We start from the raw sequence: 18650 nt of genomic DNA on the forward strand, positions 1-18650 counted from the left end.
CCTCTGTTTCCCCGCCTCTGATTCCTCGCCTCTGTTTCCCCATATCTGATTCCCCGCCTCTGATTCCCCAACTCTGATTCCCCTCCACTAATTCGCCAGCTATGATTCCCCGCCTCTGATTACCTGCGTCTGATTCCCTGCCTCTGATTCCCAGCCTCTGATTCCCCTTTTCTGATTCACTACCTCTGAATCCCCACCTCTGATTCCCCATCTCTGATTCCGCACATCCGATTCCCTGCCTCTGATTCCCCACCTCTGATTCCCCGCCTCTGATTCGCAACCTCAAATTCCCCACCTCTGATTCCCCATATCTGATTCCCCGCCTCTGTTTCCCTGCCTCTGATTCCCGGCCTCTGTTTCCCCATATCTGATTCCCCTCCTCTGATTCCCCAACTCTGATTCCCCACCTCTGATTCCCCAGCTCTGATTCCCCGCCTTTTATTCCCGGCCTCTGATTCCCTGCCACTGATTCCCCGCCCCTGATTCCCCACCTCTGATTCCCCATATCTGATTCCACGCCTCTGTTTCCCCAGCTCTGATTCCCCACCTCTGATTCCCCAGCTCTGATTCCCTGCCACTGATTCCCCGCCCCTGATTCCCCACCTCTGATTCCCCATATCTGATTCCCCGCCTCTGTTTCCCCAGCTCTGATACCCTGCCTCTGATTCCCTGCCCTGATTCCCCATTTCTGTTTCACCGCCTTTGATTCGCCACCTCTGATTCCCCATATCTGATTCCCCGCCTCTGTTTCCCCGCCTCTGATTCCCTGCCTCTGATTCCCAACCTCTGATTCCACACCTCTGATTCCCCATATCTGATTCCCCGCATCTATTTCCCCATATATGATTCCCCGCCTCTGATTCCCCAACTCTGATTCCCCGCCTCTGATTCCCCAGCTCTGATTCCCCGCCTCTGATTCCCGGCGTCCGATTCCCTGCCTCTGATTCCCCGCCTCTGATTCACCATCTCTGATTCCCCGCCTCTGATTCCCCGTGTCTGATTCCCTGCCTCTGATTCCCCGGCTCAGATTCCCCGCCTCTGATTCCCTGCCACTGATTCCCTGCCCCTGATTCCCCACCTCTGATTCCCCATATCTGATTCCCCGCCTCTGTTTCCCCGCCTCTGATTCCCCGCCTCTGATTCCCTGCCTCTGATTCCCCAACTCTGATTCCCCGCCTCTTATTCCCCAGCTCTGAATCCCCGCCTCTGATTCCCCGCATCTGATTCCCTCCCTCTGATTCCCCGCCTTGATTCCCCATCTCTGATTCACAACCTCTGATTCCCCACCTCTGATTCCCCATATCTGATTCCCCGCCTCTGTTTCCCCGCCTCTGATTCCCCATATCTGATTCCCCGGCTCTGATTGCCCACCTCTGATTCCCCGCCTCTGATTCGCCAGCTCTGATTCCCCGCCTCTGAATCCCCGCATCTGATTCCCTGCCTCTGATTCCCCGCCTCTGATTCCCCATCTCTGATTCACCGCCTTTGATTCGCCACCTCTTATTCCCCATATCTGATTCCCCACCTCTGTTTCCCCGCCTCTGATTCCCCGCCTCTGATTCTCCATATCTCATTCCCCGCCTCTGAATCCCCATCTCTGATTCCCAGACTCTGATTCCCCACCTCTGATTCCCGGCCTCTTATTCCCAGCATCTGATTCCCGGCCTCTGATTCCCGGCCTCTGATTCCCCGCTTCTGATTCTGGTTCCCTGCCTCTGATTCCCCATCTCTGATTCCGCACATCTGATTCCCTGCCTCTGATTCCCCACCTCTGATTCCCCATGTCTGATTCCCCGCCTCTGTTTCCCCGCCTCTGATTCCCCGCCTCTGTTTCCCCATATCTGATTCCCCGCCTCTGATTCCCCAGCTCTGATTCCCTGCCTCTGATTCCCCGCGTTCTATTCGCTGCCTCTGATTCCCCGCCTGTGATTCCCCATCTCTGATTCACCACCTCTGATTTCCCACCTCTGATTCCCCATATCTAATTCCCCGCCTCTGCTTGCCCGCCTCTCATTCCCCACCTCTGTTTCCCCATATCTGATTCCCCGCCTCTGAATCCCCAACTCTGATTCCCTGCCTCTGATTCACCAGCTCTGATTCCCCGCCTTTGATTCCCCCCGTCTGATTCCCAGCCTCTGAATCCCTGTCTTATTTCCTGCCTCTGATTCCCCGCCTCTGATTCCCCATCTCTGATTCACTGCCTCTGATTCCCCACATCTGATTCCCCATCTCTGATTCCGCACAACCGATTCCCTGCCTCTGATTCCCCGACTCTGATTCCCCACCTCTGATTCCCCGTGTCTGATTCCCTGCCTGTGATTCCCCGCCTCTGATTCCCCATCTCTGATTCCCCACCTCTGATTCCCCGTGTCTGATTCCCTTCCTTTGATTCCCCGCCTCTGATTCCCCGCCTCTGATTCCCTGCCACTGATTCCCCGCCCCTGATTCCCCACCTCTGATTCCCCATATCTTATTCCCCGCCTCTGTTTCCCCCCCTCTGATTCCCAGCCTCTGATTCCCCATATCTAATTCCCCGCCTCTGATTCCCCATATCTGATTCCCCGCCTCTATTTCCCCATATCTGCTTCGCCGCCTCTGATTCCCCAACTCTGATTCCCCGCCTCTGATACCCCAGCTCTGATTTCCCGCCTCTGATTCCCGGCATCCGATTCCCTGCCTCTGATTCCCCGCCTCTGATTCCCCATCTCTGATTCCCCGCCTCTGATTCCCCGTGTCTGATTCCCTGCCTCTGATTCCCCGCCTCTGATTCCCCATATCTGATTCCCCGCCTCTGTTTTCCCGCCTCGGATTCCCTGCCTCTGATTCCCCATATCTGATTCCCCGCCTCTGATTCCCCAACTCTGATTCCCCACCTCTGATTCCCCAGCTCTGAATCCCCGCCTCTGATTCCCCGCGTCTGATTCCCGGCCTCTGATTCCCGGCCTCTGATTCCCCGCTTCTGATTCTGATTCCCTGCCTCTGATTCCCCATCTCTGATTCCGCACATCTGATTCCCTGCCTCTGATTCCCCACCTCTGATTCCCCATATCTGATTCCCCGCCTCTGTTTCCCCGCCTCTGATTCCCCGCCTCTGTTTCCCCATATCTAATTCCCCACCTCTGATGCCCCAACTCTGATTCCCCACCTCTGATTCCCCAGCTCTGATTCCCCGCCTCTGATTCCCCGCATCCGATTCCCCATGTCTGATTCCCCGCCTCTGTTTCCCCGCCTCTGATTCCCCGCCTCTGTTTCCCCATATCTGATTCCCCGCCTCTGATTCCCCAGCTCTGATTCCCTGCCTCTGATTCCCCGCCTTCTATTCGCTGCCTCTGATTCCCCGCCTGTGATTCCCCATCTCTGATTCACCACCTCTGATTTCCCACCTCTGATTCCCCATATCTAATTCCCCGCCTCTGCTTGCCCGCCTCTCATTCCCCACCTCTGTTTCCCCATATCTGATTCCCCGCCTCTGAATCCCCAACTCTGATTCCCTGCCTCTGATTCACCAGCTCTGATTCCCCGCCTTTGATTCCCCCCGTCTGATTCCCAGCCTCTGAATCCCTGTCTTATTTCCTGCCTCTGATTCCCCGCCTCTGATTCCCCATCTCTGATTCACTGCCTCTGATTCCCCACATCTGATTCCCCATCTCTGATTCCGCACAACCGATTCCCTGCCTCTGATTCCCCGACTCTGATTCCCCACCTCTGATTCCCCGTGTCTGATTCCCTGCCTGTGATTCCCCGCCTCTGATTCCCCATCTCTGATTCCCCACCTCTGATTCCCCGTGTCTGATTCCCTTCCTTTGATTCCCCGCCTCTGATTCCCCGCCTCTGATTCCCTGCCACTGATTCCCCGCCCCTGATTCCCCACCTCTGATTCCCCATATCTTATTCCCCGCCTCTGTTTCCCCCCCTCTGATTCCCAGCCTCTGATTCCCCATATCTAATTCCCCGCCTCTGATTCCCCATATCTGATTCCCCGCCTCTATTTCCCCATATCTGCTTCGCCGCCTCTGATTCCCCAACTCTGATTCCCCGCCTCTGATACCCCAGCTCTGATTTCCCGCCTCTGATTCCCCGCATCAGATTCCCTTCCTCTGATTCCCCGCCTCTGATTCCAGGCCTCTGATTCCCAGCATCTGATTCCGGCCTCTGATTCCCGGCCTCTGATTCCCTGCTTCAGATTCTGATTCCCTGCCTCTGATTCCCCATCTCTGATTCCGCACATCTGATTCCCTGCCTCTGATTCCCCACCTCTGATTCCCCATATCTGATTCCCCGCCTCTGTTTCCCCGCCTCTGATTCCTCGCCTCTGTTTCCCCATATCTGATTCCCCGCCTCTGATTCCCCAACTCTGATTCCCCTCCACTAATTCGCCAGCTATGATTCCCCGCCTCTGATTACCTGCGTCTGATTCCCTGCCTCTGATTCCCAGCCTCTGATTCCCCTTTTCTGATTCACTACCTCTGAATCCCCACCTCTGATTCCCCATCTCTGATTCCGCACATCCGATTCCCTGCCTCTGATTCCCCACCTCTGATTCCCCGCCTCTGATTCGCAACCTCAAATTCCCCACCTCTGATTCCCCATATCTGATTCCCCGCCTCTGTTTCCCTGCCTCTGATTCCCGGCCTCTGTTTCCCCATATCTGATTCCCCTCCTCTGATTCCCCAACTCTGATTCCCCACCTCTGATTCCCCAGCTCTGATTCCCCGCCTTTTATTCCCGGCCTCTGATTCCCTGCCACTGATTCCCCGCCCCTGATTCCCCACCTCTGATTCCCCATATCTGATTCCACGCCTCTGTTTCCCCAGCTCTGATTCCCCACCTCTGATTCCCCAGCTCTGATTCCCTGCCACTGATTCCCCGCCCCTGATTCCCCACCTCTGATTCCCCATATCTGATTCCCCGCCTCTGTTTCCCCAGCTCTGATACCCTGCCTCTGATTCCCTGCCCTGATTCCCCATTTCTGTTTCACCGCCTTTGATTCGCCACCTCTGATTCCCCATATCTGATTCCCCGCCTCTGTTTCCCCGCCTCTGATTCCCTGCCTCTGATTCCCAACCTCTGATTCCACACCTCTGATTCCCCATATCTGATTCCCCGCATCTATTTCCCCATATATGATTCCCCGCCTCTGATTCCCCAACTCTGATTCCCCGCCTCTGATTCCCCAGCTCTGATTCCCCGCCTCTGATTCCCGGCGTCCGATTCCCTGCCTCTGATTCCCCGCCTCTGATTCACCATCTCTGATTCCCCGCCTCTGATTCCCCGTGTCTGATTCCCTGCCTCTGATTCCCCGGCTCAGATTCCCCGCCTCTGATTCCCTGCCACTGATTCCCTGCCCCTGATTCCCCACCTCTGATTCCCCATATCTGATTCCCCGCCTCTGTTTCCCCGCCTCTGATTCCCCGCCTCTGATTCCCTGCCTCTGATTCCCCAACTCTGATTCCCCGCCTCTTATTCCCCAGCTCTGAATCCCCGCCTCTGATTCCCCGCATCTGATTCCCTCCCTCTGATTCCCCGCCTTGATTCCCCATCTCTGATTCACAACCTCTGATTCCCCACCTCTGATTCCCCATATCTGATTCCCCGCCTCTGTTTCCCCGCCTCTGATTCCCCATATCTGATTCCCCGGCTCTGATTGCCCACCTCTGATTCCCCGCCTCTGATTCGCCAGCTCTGATTCCCCGCCTCTGAATCCCCGCATCTGATTCCCTGCCTCTGATTCCCCGCCTCTGATTCCCCATCTCTGATTCACCGCCTTTGATTCGCCACCTCTTATTCCCCATATCTGATTCCCCACCTCTGTTTCCCCGCCTCTGATTCCCCGCCTCTGATTCTCCATATCTCATTCCCCGCCTCTGAATCCCCATCTCTGATTCCCAGACTCTGATTCCCCACCTCTGATTCCCGGCCTCTTATTCCCAGCATCTGATTCCCGGCCTCTGATTCCCGGCCTCTGATTCCCCGCTTCTGATTCTGGTTCCCTGCCTCTGATTCCCCATCTCTGATTCCGCACATCTGATTCCCTGCCTCTGATTCCCCACCTCTGATTCCCCATGTCTGATTCCCCGCCTCTGTTTCCCCGCCTCTGATTCCCCGCCTCTGTTTCCCCATATCTGATTCCCCGCCTCTGATTCCCCAGCTCTGATTCCCTGCCTCTGATTCCCCGCGTTCTATTCGCTGCCTCTGATTCCCCGCCTGTGATTCCCCATCTCTGATTCACCACCTCTGATTTCCCACCTCTGATTCCCCATATCTAATTCCCCGCCTCTGCTTGCCCGCCTCTCATTCCCCACCTCTGTTTCCCCATATCTGATTCCCCGCCTCTGAATCCCCAACTCTGATTCCCTGCCTCTGATTCACCAGCTCTGATTCCCCGCCTTTGATTCCCCCCGTCTGATTCCCAGCCTCTGAATCCCTGTCTTATTTCCTGCCCCTGATTCCCCGCCTCTGATTCCCCATCTCTGATTCACTGCCTCTGATTCCCCACATCTGATTCCCCATCTCTGATTCCGCACAACCGATTCCCTGCCTCTGATTCCCCGACTCTGATTCCCCACCTCTGATTCCCCGTGTCTGATTCCCTGCCTGTGATTCCCCGCCTCTGATTCCCCATCTCTGATTCCCCACCTCTGATTCCCCGTGTCTGATTCCCTTCCTTTGATTCCCCGCCTCTGATTCCCCGCCTCTGATTCCCTGCCACTGATTCCCCGCCCCTGATTCCCCACCTCTGATTCCCCATATCTTATTCCCCGCCTCTGTTTCCCCCCCTCTGATTCCCAGCCTCTGATTCCCCATATCTAATTCCCCGCCTCTGATTCCCCATATCTGATTCCCCGCCTCTATTTCCCCATATCTGCTTCGCCGCCTCTGATTCCCCAACTCTGATTCCCCGCCTCTGATACCCCAGCTCTGATTTCCCGCCTCTGATTCCCGGCATCCGATTCCCTGCCTCTGATTCCCCGCCTCTGATTCCCCATCTCTGATTCCCCGCCTCTGATTCCCCGTGTCTGATTCCCTGCCTCTGATTCCCCGCCTCTGATTCCCCATATCTGATTCCCCGCCTCTGTTTTCCCGCCTCGGATTCCCTGCCTCTGATTCCCCATATCTGATTCCCCGCCTCTGATTCCCCAACTCTGATTCCCCACCTCTGATTCCCCAGCTCTGAATCCCCGCCTCTGATTCCCCGCGTCTGATTCCCGGCCTCTGATTCCCGGCCTCTGATTCCCCGCTTCTGATTCTGATTCCCTGCCTCTGATTCTCCATCTCTGATTCCGCACATCTGATTCCCTGCCTCTGATTCCCCACCTCTGATTCCCCATATCTGATTCCCCGCCTCTGTTTCCCCGCCTCTGATTCCCCGCCTCTGTTTCCCCATATCTAATTCCCCACCTCTGATGCCCCAACTCTGATTCCCCACCTCTGATTCCCCAGCTCTGATTCCCCGCCTCTGATTCCCCGCATCCGATTCCCCATGTCTGATTCCCCGCCTCTGTTTCCCCGCCTCTGATTCCCCGCCTCTGTTTCCCCATATCTGATTCCCCGCCTCTGATTCCCCAGCTCTGATTCCCTGCCTCTGATTCCCCGCGTTCTATTCGCTGCCTCTGATTCCCCGCCTGTGATTCCCCATCTCTGATTCACCACCTCTGATTTCCCACCTCTGATTCCCAGCCTCTGATTCCCCATCTCTGATTCCGCACATCCGATTCCCTGCCTATGATTCCCCACCTCTGATTCCCCGCCTCTGATTCCCCATATCTGATTCCCTGCCTCTGTATCCCCGCCTCTGATTCCCCACATCTGTTTCCCCATATCTGATTCCCCGCCTCTGATTCCCCAACTCTAATACCCCGCCTCTGATTCCCCGCCTCTGATTCCCTGCCACTGATTCCCCGCCCCTGATTCCCCACCTCTGATTCCCCATATCTTATTCCCCGCCTCTGTTTCCCCCCCTCTGATTCCCAGCCTCTGATTCCCCATATCTGATTCCCCGCCTCTGATTCCCCATATCTGATTCCCCGCCTCTATTTCCCCATATCTGCTTCGCCGCCTCTGATTCCCCAACTCTGATTCCCCGCCTCTGATTCCCCAGCTCTGATTTCCCGCCTCTGATTCCCGGCATCCGATTCCCTGCCTCTGATTCCCCGCCTCTGATTCCCCATCTCTGATTCCCCGCCTCTGATTCCCCGTGTCTGATTCCCTGCCTCTGATTCCCCGCCTCTGATTCCCCATATCTGATTCCCCATATCTGATTCACCACCTCTGATTCCCGGCCTCTGATTCCCCATCTCTGATTCCGCACATCCGATTCCCTGCCTATGATTCCCCACCTCTGATTCCCCGCCTCTGATTCCCCATATCTGATTCCCTGCCTCTGTTTCCCCGCCTCTGATTCCCCACCTCTGTTTCCCCATATCTGATTCCCCGCCTCTGATTCCCCAACTCTAATACCCTGCCTCTGATTCCCCAGCTCTGATTCCCCGCCTCTGATTCCCCGCATCTGATTCCCTGCCTCTGATTCCCCGCCTCTGATTCCAGGCCTCTGATTCCCAGCATCTGATTCCGGCCTCTGATTCCCGGCCTCTGATTCCCTGCTTCTGATTCTGATTCCCTGCCTCTGATTCCCCATCTCTGATTCCGCACATCTGATTCCCTGCCTCTGATTCCCCACCTCTGATTCCCCATATCTGATTCCCCGCCTCTGTTTCCCCGCCTCTGATTCCCCGCCTCTGTTTCCCCATATCTGATTCCCCGCCTCTGATTCCCCAACTCTGATTCCCCTCCTCTAATTCGCCAGCTATGATTCCCCGCCTCTGATTCCCTGCGTCTGATTCCCTGCCTCTGATTCCCAGCCTCTGATTCCCCTTCTCTGATTCACCACCTCTGAATCCCCACCTCTGATTCCCCATCTCTGATTCCGCACATCCGATTCCCTGCCTCTGATTCCCCGCCTCTGATATCCCGCCTCTGATTCGCAACCTCTAATTCCCCACCTCTGATTTCCCATATCTGATTCCCCGCCTCTGTTTCCCTGCCTCTGATTCCCGGCCTCTGTTTCCCCATATCTGATTCCCCTCCTCTGATTCCCCAACTCTGATTCCCCGCCTCTGATTCCCCAGCTTTGATTCCCCGCCTTTTATTCCCGGCCTCTGATTCCCTGCCACTGATTCCCCGCCTCTGATTCCCCACCTCTGATTCCCCATATCTGATTCCCCGCCTCTGTTTCCCCACCTCTGATTCCCGGCCTCTTATTCCCAGCATCTGATTCCCGGCCTCTGATTCCCTGCCTCTGATTCCCCGCCTCTGATTCCCCATCTCTGATTCCCCGCCTCTGATTCCCCGTGTCTGATTCCCTGCCTCTGATTCCCCGTCTCTGATTCCCCGCGTCTGATTCCCTGCCACTGATTCCCTGCCCCTGATTCCCCACCTCTGATTCCCCATATCTGATTCCCCGCCTCTGTTTCCCCAACTCTGATTCCCTTCCTCTAATTCGCCAGCTATGATTCCCCGCCTCTGATTCCCTGCCACTGATTCCCTGCCCCTGATTCCCCACCTCTGATTCCCCATATATGATTCCCCGCCTCTGATTCCCCAACTCTGATTCCCCTCCTCTAATTCGCCAGCTATGATTCCCCGCCTCTGATTCCCTGCGTCTGATTCCCTGCCTCTGATTCCCAGCCTCTGATTCCCCTTCTCTGATTCACCACCTCTGAATCCCCACCTCTGATTCCCCATCTCTGATTCCGCACATCCGATTCCCTGCCTCTGATTCCCCGCCTCTGATTCCCCGCCTCTGATTCCCCGCCTCTGATTCCCCGCGTCAGATTCCCTGCCACTGATTCCCTGCCCCTGATTCCCCACCTCTGATTCCCCATATCTGATTCCCCGCCTCTGTTTCCCCACCTCTGATTCCCCGCCTCTGTTTCCCAATATCTGATTCCCCGCCTCTGATTCCCCAACTCTGATTCCCCTCCTCTAATTCGCCAGCTATGATTCCCCGCCTCTGATTCCCTGCATCTGATTCCCTGCCTCTGATTCCCAGCCTATGATTCCCCTTCTCTGATTCCCCGCGTCTGATTCCCTCCCTCTGATTCCCCGCCTTGATTCCCCATCTCTCATTCACAACCTCTGATTCCCCACCTCTGATTCCCCATATCTGATTCCCCGCCTCTGAATCCCCATCTCTGATTCCCGGACACTGATTCCCCACCTCTGATTCCCGGCCTCTTATTCCCAGCATCTGATTCCCGGCCTCTGATTCCCGGCCTCTGATTCCCCGCTTCTGATTCTGATTCCCTGCCTCTGATTCCCCATCTCTGATTCCGCACATCTGATTCCCTGCCTGTCATTCCCCACCTCTGATTCCCCATATCCGATTCCCCGCCTCTGTTTCCCCGCCTCTGATTCCCCGCCTCTGTTTCCCCACCTCTGATTCCCGGCCTCTTATTCCCAGCATCTGATTCCCGGCCTCTGATTCCCTGCCTCTGATTCCCCGCCTCTGATTCCCCATCTCTGATTCCCCGCCTCTGATTCCCCGTGTCTGATTCCCTGCCTCTGATTCCCCGTCTCTGATTCCCCGCGTCTGATTCCCTGCCACTGATTCCCTGCCCCTGATTCCCCACCTCTGATTCCCCATATCTGATTCCCCGCCTCTGTTTCCCCAACTCTGATTCCCTTCCTCTAATTCGCCAGCTATGATTCCCCGCCTCTGATTCCCTGCCACTGATTCCCTGCCCCTGATTCCCCACCTCTGATTCCCCATATATGATTCCCCGCCTCTGATTCCCCAACTCTGATTCCCCTTCTCTGATTCACCACCTCTGAATCCCCACCTCTGATTCCCCATCTCTGATTCCGCACATCCGATTCCCTGCCTCTGATTCCCCGCCTCTGATTCCCCGCCTCTGATTCCCCGCCTCTGATTCCCCGCGTCTGATTCCCTGCCACTGATTCCCTGCCCCTGATTCCCCACCTCTGATTCCCCATATCTGATTCCCCGCCTCTGTTTCCCCACCTCTGATTCCCCGCCTCTGTTTCCCAATATCTGATTCCCCGCCTCTTATTCCCCAACTCTGATTCCCCTCCTCTAATTCGCCAGCTATGATTCCCCGCCTCTGATTCCCTGCATCTGATTCCCTGCCTCTGATTCCCAGCCTATGATTCCCCTTCTCTGATTCCCCGCGTCTGATTCCCTCCCTCTGATTCCCCGCCTTGATTCCCCATCTCTCATTCACAACCTCTGATTCCCCACCTCTGATTCCCCATATCTGATTCCCCGCCTCTGAATCCCCATCTCTGATTCCCGGACTCTGATTCCCCACCTCTGATTCCCGGCCTCTTATTCCCAGCATCTGATTCCCGGCCTCTGATTCCCGGCCTCTGATTCCCCGCTTCTGATTCTGATTCCCTGCCTCTGATTCCCCATCTCTGATTCCGCACATCTGATTCCCTGCCTGTCATTCCCCACCTCTGATTCCCCATATCCGATTCCCCGCCTCTGTTTCCCCGCCTTTGATTCCCCGCCTCTGTTTCCCCATATCTAATTCCCCACCTCTGATGCCCCAACTCTGATTCCCCGCCTCTGATTCCCCAGCTCTGATTCCCCGCCTCTGATTCCCCGCAACCGATTCCCCATGTCTGATTCCCCGCCTCTGTTTCCCCGCCTCTGATTCCGCGCCTCTGTTTCCCCATATCTGATTCCCCGCCTCTGATTCCCCAGCTCTGATTCCCTGCCTCTGATTCCCCGCGTTCTATTCGCTGCCTCTGATTCCCCTCCTGTGATTCCCCATCTCTGATTCACCACCTCTGATTCCCCACCTCTGATTCCCCATATCTAATTCCCCGCCTCTGCTTGCCCGCCTCTCATTCCCCGCCTCTGTTTCCCCATATCTGATTCCCCGCCTCTGAATCCCCAACTCTGATTCCCTGCCTCTGATTCACCAGCTCTGATTCCCCGCCTTTGATTCCCCCCGACTGATTCCCAGCCTCTGAATCCCCGTCTGATTTCTTGCCTCTGATTCCCCGCCTCTGATTCCCCATCTCTGATTCACTGCCTCTGATTCCCCACATCTGATACCCCATCTCTGATTCCGCACAACCGATTCCCTGCCTCTGATTCCCCGACTCTGATTCCACACCTCTGATTCCCCAGCTCTGATTCCCCACCTCTGATTCCCCGCGTCTGATTCCCTGCCTGTGATTCCCCGCCTCTGATTCCCCATCTCTGATTCCCCACCTCTGATTCCCCGTGTCTGATTCCCTTCCTTTGATTCCCCGCCTCTGATTCCCCGCCTCTGATTCCCTGCCACTGATTCCCCGCCCCTGATTCCCCACCTCTGATTCCCCATATCTTATTCCCCGCCTCTGTTTCCCCCCCTCTGATTCCCAGCCTCTGATTCCCCATATCTGATTCCCCGCCTCTGATTCCCCATATCTGATTCCCCGCCTCTGATTCCCCATATCTGATTCCCCGCCTCTATTTCCCCATATCTGCTTCGCCGCCTCTGATTCCCCAACTCTGATTCCCCGCCTCTGATTCCCCAGCTCTGATTTCCCGCCTCTGATTCCCGGCATCCGATTCCCTGCCTCTGATTCCCCGCCTCTGATTCCCCATCTCTGATTCCCCGCCTCTGATTCCCCGTGTTGATTCCCTGCCTCTGATTCCCCGCCTCTGATTCCCCATATCTGATACCCCGCCTCTGTTTTCCCGCCTCTGATTCCCTGCCTCTGATTCCCCATATCTGATTCCCCGCCTCTGATTCCCCAACTCTGATTCCCCGCCTCTGATTCCCCAGCTCTGAATCCCCTCCTCTGATTCCCCGCGTCTGATTCCCTGCCTCTGATTCCCCGCCTCTGATTCCCCATCTGTGATTCACAACCTCTGATGCCCCACCTCTGATTCCCCATATCTGATTCCCCGCCTCTGTTTCCCCGCCTCTGATTCCCCGCCTCTGATTCCCCATATCTGATTCCCCGCCTCTGATTGTCCACCTCTGATTCCCCGCGTCTGATTCCCTGCCTCTGATTCCCCGCCTCTGATTCCCCATCTCTGATTCACCACCTCTCATTCCCGGCCTCTGATTCCCCATCTCTGATTCCGCACATCCGATTCCCTGCCTATGATTCCCCACCTCTGATTCCCCGCCTCTGATTCCCCATATATGATTCCCTGCCTCTGTTTCCCCGCCTCTGATTCCCCACCTCGGTTTCCCCATATCTGATTCCCCGCCTCTGATTCCCCAACTCTAATACCCCGCCTCTGATTCCCCAGCTCTGATTCCCCGCCTCTGATTCCCCGCATCTGATTCCCTGCCGCTGATTCCCCGCCTCTGATTCCGGCCTCTGATTCCCGGCCTCTGATTCCCTGCTTCTGATTCTGATTCCCTGCCTCTGATTCCCCATCTCTGATTCCGCACATCTGATTCCTTGCCTCTGATTCCCCACCTCTGATTCCCCATATCTGATTCCCCGCCTGGGTTTCCCCGCCTCTGATTCCCCGCCTCTGTTTCCCAATATCTAAGACCCCGCCTCTGATTCCCCAAATCTGATTCCCCACCTCTGATTCCCCAGCTCTGATTCCCCGCCTCTGATTCCCCGCATCTGATTCCCTGCATCTGATTCCAAGCCTCTGATTCCCTGCCTCTGATTCCCAACCTCTGATTCCCCACCTCTGATTCCCCATATCTGATTCCCCGCCTCTGTTTCCCCGCCTCGGATTCCCCGCCTCTGTTTCCCCATATCTGATTCCCGGCCTCTGATTCCCCGCCTCTGATTCCCCGCCTCTGATTCCCTGCCTCTGATTCCCCATCTCCGATTCCGCACATCTGATTCCCTTCCTCTGATTCCCCGCCTCTGATTCCCCGCCTCTGATTCCCTGCCTCTCATTCCCAACCTCGGATTCCCCACCTCTGATTCCCCATATCTGATTCCCCGCCTCTGTTTCCCCGCCTCTGTTTCCCCGCCTCTGATTCCCCGCCTCTGTTTCCCTATATCTAATTCCCCACCTCTGATGCCCCAACTCTGATTCCCCGCCTCTGATTCCCCGCATCTGATTCCCTGCCTCTGATTCCCCGCCTCTGATTCCCCATCTCTGATTCACCGCCTTTGATTCGCCACCTCTGATTCCCCATATCTGATTCCCCACCTCTGTTTCCCGGCCTCTGATTCCCCGCCTCTGATTCTCCATATCTCATTCCCCACCTCTGAATCCCCATCTCTGATTCCCGGACTCTGATTCCCCACCTCTGATTCCCGGCCTCTTATTCCCAGCATCTGATTCCCGGCCTCTGATACCCGGCCTCTGATTCCCCGCTTCTGATTCTGATTCCCTGCCTCTGATTCCCCATCTCTGATTCCGCACATCTGATTCCCTGCCTCTGATTCCCCCCCTCTGATTCCCCATATCTGATTCCCCGCCTCTGTTTCCCCGCCTCTGATTCCCCGCCTCTGTTTCCCTATATCTAATTCCCCACCTCTGATGCCCCAACTCTGATTCCCCGCCTCTGATTCCCCAGCTCTGATTCCCCGCCTCTGATTCCCCGCATCCGATTCCCAATATCTGATTCCCCGCCTCTGTTTCCCCGCCTCTGATTCCCCGCCTCTGTTTTCCCATATCTGATTCCCCGCCTCTGATTCCCAATTATGATTCCCCGCCTCTGATTCCCCAGCTCTGATTCCCTGCGTCTGATTCCCTGTGTTCTATTCCCTGCCTCTGATTCCCCGCCTGTGATTCCCCATCACTGATTCACCACCTCTGATTCCCCACCTCTGATTCCCCATATCTAATTCCCCGCCTCTGTTTGCCCGCCTCTGATTCCCCGCCTCTGTTTCCCCATATCTGATTCCCCGTCTCTGAATCCCCAACTCTGATTCCCTGCCTCTGATTACCCAGCTCTGATTCCCCGCCTTTGATTCCCCCCGTCTGATTCCCAGCCTCTGAATCCCCGTGTCTGATTTCCTGCCTCTGATTCCCCGCCTCTGATTCCCCATCTCTGATTCCTCTGATTCCCCACATCTGATTCCCCATCTCTGATTCCGCACATCCGATTCCCTGCCTCTGATTCCCCAACTCTGATTCCCCACCTCTGATTCCCCAGCTCTGATTCCCCGCCTCAGATTCCCCGCGTCTGATTCCCTGCCTCTGAATCCCCGCCTCTGATTCCCCATCTCTGATTCCCCACCTTTGATTCCCCGTGTCTGATTCCCTGCCTCTGATTCCCCGCCTCTGAATCCCAGCCTCTGATTCCCCATATCTGATTCCCCGCCTCTGATTCCCTGCCTCTGATTCCCCAGCTCTGATTCCCCGCCTTTGATTCCCCCCGTCTGATTCCCAGCCTCTGAATCCCCGTGTCTGATTTCCTGCCTCTGATTCCCCGCCTCTGATTCCCCATCTCTGATTCACCGCCTCTGATTCCCCATCTCTGAATCCCCACCTCTGATTCCCCGTTTCTGATTCCCCGTGTCTGATTCCCTGCCTCTGATTCCACGCCTCTGATTCCCCATATCTGATGCCCTGCCACTGATTCCCCGCCTCTGATTCCCCATCTCTGATTCACCACCTCTGATTCCCGGCCTCTGATTGCCCACCTCTGATTCCCCGCCTCTGATTCGCCAGCTATGATTCCCCCCCTCTGATTCCCCGCGTCTGATTCCCCGCCTCTGATTCCCCAACTCTAATACCCCGCCTCTGATTCCCCAGCTCTGATTCCCCTCCTCTGATTCCCCGCATCTGATTCCCTGCCTCTGATTCCCCGCCTCTGATTCCAGGCCTCTGATTCCCAACCTCTGATTCCCCACCTCTGATTCCCCATATCTGATTCCCCGCCTCTGTTTCACCACCTCTGATTCCCCGCCTCTGTTTCCCCATATCTGATTCCCCGCATCTGATTCCCCAACTCTGATTCCCCGCCTGTGATTCCCCAGCTCTAATTCCCCGCCTCTGATTCCCCATATCTGATTCCCATCCTCTGATTGCCCACCTCTGATTCCCCGCCTCTGATTCGCCAGCTCTGATTCCCCGCCTCGGATTCCCCGCATCTGATTCCCTGCCTCTGATTCCCCACCTCTGATTCCCCATATCTGATTCACAACTATGATTCCCCGCCTCTGGTTTCCCAGCTCTGATTCCCCGCCTCTGATTCCCCGCGTTCTATTCCCTGCTTCTGATTCCCCGCCTGTGATTCCCCATCTCTGATTCCCCATCTCTGATTCCCCACCTTTGATTCCCCGTGTCTGATTCCCTGCCTCTGATTCCCCGCCTCTGAATCCCAGCCTCTGATTCCCCATATCTGATTCCCCGCCTCTGATTCCCTGCCTCTGATTCCCCAGCTCTGATTCCCCGCCTTTGATTCCCCCCGTCTGATTCCCAGCCTCTGAATCCCCGTGTCTGATTTCCTGCCTCTGATTCCCCGCCTCTGATTCCCCATCTCTGATTCACCGCCTCTGATTCCCCATCTCTGATTCCCCACCTCTGATTCCCCGTGTCTGATTCCCCGTGTCTGATTCCCTGCCTCTGATTCCACGCCTCTGATTCCCCATATCTGATGCCCTGCCACTGATTCCCCGCCTCTGATTCCCCATCTCTGATTCACCACCTCTGATTCCCGGCCTCTGATTGCCCACCTCTGATTCCCCGCCTCTGATTCGCCAGCTATGATTCCCCCCCTCTGATTCCCCGCGTCTGATTCCCCGCCTCTGATTCCCCAACTCTAATACCCCGCCTCTGATTCCCCAGCTCTGATTCCCCTCCTCTGATTCCCCGCATCTGATTCCCTGCCTCTGATTCCCCGCCTCTGATTCCAGGCCTCTGATTCCCAACCTCTGATTCCCCACCTCTGATTCCCCATATCTGATTCCCCGCCTCTGTTTCACCGCCTCTGATTCCCCGCCTCTGTTTCCCCATATCTGATTCCCCGCATCTGATTCCCCAACTCTGATTCCCCGCCTGTGATTCCCCAGCTCTAATTCCCCGCCTCTGATTCCCCATATCTGATTCCCATCCTCTGATTGCCCACCTCTGATTCCCCGCCTCTGATTCGCCAGCTCTGATTCCCCGCCTCGGATTCCCCGCATCTGATTCCCTGCCTCTGATTCCCCACCTCTGATTCCCCATATCTGATTCACAACTATGATTCCCCGCCTCTGGTTCCCCAGCTCTGATTCCCCGCCTCTGATTCCCCGCGTTCTATTCCCTGCCTCTGATTCCCCGCCTGTGATTCCCCATCTCTGATTCACCACCTCTGATTCCCCACCTCTGATTCCCCATATCTAATTGCCCGCCAATGTTTGCCCGCCTCTGATTCCCCGCCTCTGTTTCCCCATATCTGATTCCCCGTGTCTGATTCCCTGCCTCTGATTCCCCGCCTCTGATTCCCCGCCTCTGATTCCCTGCCACTGATTCCCTGCCCCTGATACCCCACCTCTGATTCCCCATATCTAATTCCCTGCCTCTGTTTCCCCGCCTCTGATTCCCCGCCTCTGATTCCCCGCCTCTGATTCCCCATCTCTGATTCCCCACCTCTGATTCCCCGTGTCTGATTCCCTGCCTCTGATTCCCCGCCTCTGAATCCCAGCCTCTGATTCCCCATATCTGATTCCCCGCCTCTGATTCCCTGCCTCTGATTCCCCAGCTCTGATTCCCCGCCTTTGATTCCCCCCGTCTGATTCCCAGCCTCTGAATCCCCGTGTCTGATTTCCTGCCTCTGATTCCCCGCCTCTGATTCCCCATCTCTGATTCACCGCCTCTGATTCCCCATCTCTGATTCCCCACCTCTGATTCCCCGTGTCTGATTCCCCGTGTCTGATTCCCTGCCTCTGATTCCACGCCTCTGATTCCCCATATCTGATTCCCTGCCACTGATTCCCCGCCTCTGATTCCCCATCTCTGATTCACCACCTCTGATTCCCGGCCTCTGATTGCCCACCTCTGATTCCCCGCCTCTGATTCGCCAGCTATGATTCCCCCCCTCTGATTCCCCGCGTCTGATTCCCCGCCTCTGATTCCCCAACTCTAATACCCCGCCTCTGATTCCCCAGCTCTGATTCCCCTCCTCTGATTCCCCGCATCTGATTCCCTGCCTCTGATTCCCCGCCTCTGATTCCAGGCCTCTGATTCCCAACCTCTGATTCCCCACCTCTGATTCCCCATATCTGATTCCCCGCCTCTGTTTCACCACCTCTGATTCCCCGCCTCTGTTTCCCCATATCTGATTCCGCACCTCTGATTCCCCAACTCTGATTCCCCGCCTGTGATTCCCCAGCTCTAATTCCCCGCCTCTGATTCCCCATATCTGATTCCCATCCTCTGATTGCCCACCTCTGATTCCCCGCCTCTGATTCGCCAGCTCTGATTCCCTGCCTCTGATTCCCCGCATCTGATTCCCTGCCTCTGATTCCCCGCCTCTGATTCCCCATCTCTGATTCCCCGCCTGTGATTCCCCAGCTCTGATTCCCAGCCTCTGATTCCCCGTGTTTGATCCCCTGCCTCTGATTACCTTCCTCTGATTCCCGGCCTCTGATACCCCGCTTCTGATTCTGATTCCCTGCCTCTGATTCCCCATCTCTGATTCACCACATCTAATTCCCTGCCTCTGATTCCACGCCCCTGATTCCCCACCTCTGATTCCCCATATCTGAATCCCCGCCTC

This window comes from Narcine bancroftii, chromosome 4, assembly GCF_036971445.1.
Source record: "Narcine bancroftii isolate sNarBan1 chromosome 4, sNarBan1.hap1, whole genome shotgun sequence".
Taxonomy (NCBI): domain Eukaryota; kingdom Metazoa; phylum Chordata; class Chondrichthyes; order Torpediniformes; family Narcinidae; genus Narcine; species Narcine bancroftii.